The sequence below is a fragment of the Penaeus vannamei genome, chromosome 12 (assembly GCF_042767895.1).
Source record: "Penaeus vannamei isolate JL-2024 chromosome 12, ASM4276789v1, whole genome shotgun sequence".
NCBI lineage: Eukaryota > Metazoa > Arthropoda > Malacostraca > Decapoda > Penaeidae > Penaeus > Penaeus vannamei.
In genome coordinates this window covers 5,703,497-5,703,965 of record NC_091560.1, presented here as the reverse complement: position 1 = coordinate 5,703,965, position 469 = coordinate 5,703,497, and positions in this window count along the sequence as shown.

The window sequence follows — 469 nt, the reverse complement described above, 5'->3', positions numbered from 1 at the left end:
TATTATTATTAGTTATTGTTATTTTAATTACCATCATTATATTTTTTTTGTCTTTAATATAATTAAAATCTTTATCAATATAACTTTTCTTATTCTTATCATTATTGATTATATTGTTATCATCTTAATCATGATTATCATTATCATCATTAATGTTATCATGATTATCATTATCATCATTAATGTTATCATGATAGTCATTATCATCATTAATGTTAACATGATTATCATTATCATCATTATTGTTATCATGATAGTCATTATCATCATTAATGTTATCATGATTATCATTATCATCATTATTGTTATCATGATAGTCATTATCATCATTAATGTTATCATGATTATCATTATCATCATTAATGTTATCATGATAGTCATTATCATCATTAATGTTATCATGATTATCATTATCATCATTAATGCTATCATTATTGTCACCCACATCATTATAATTAGTACTATCATT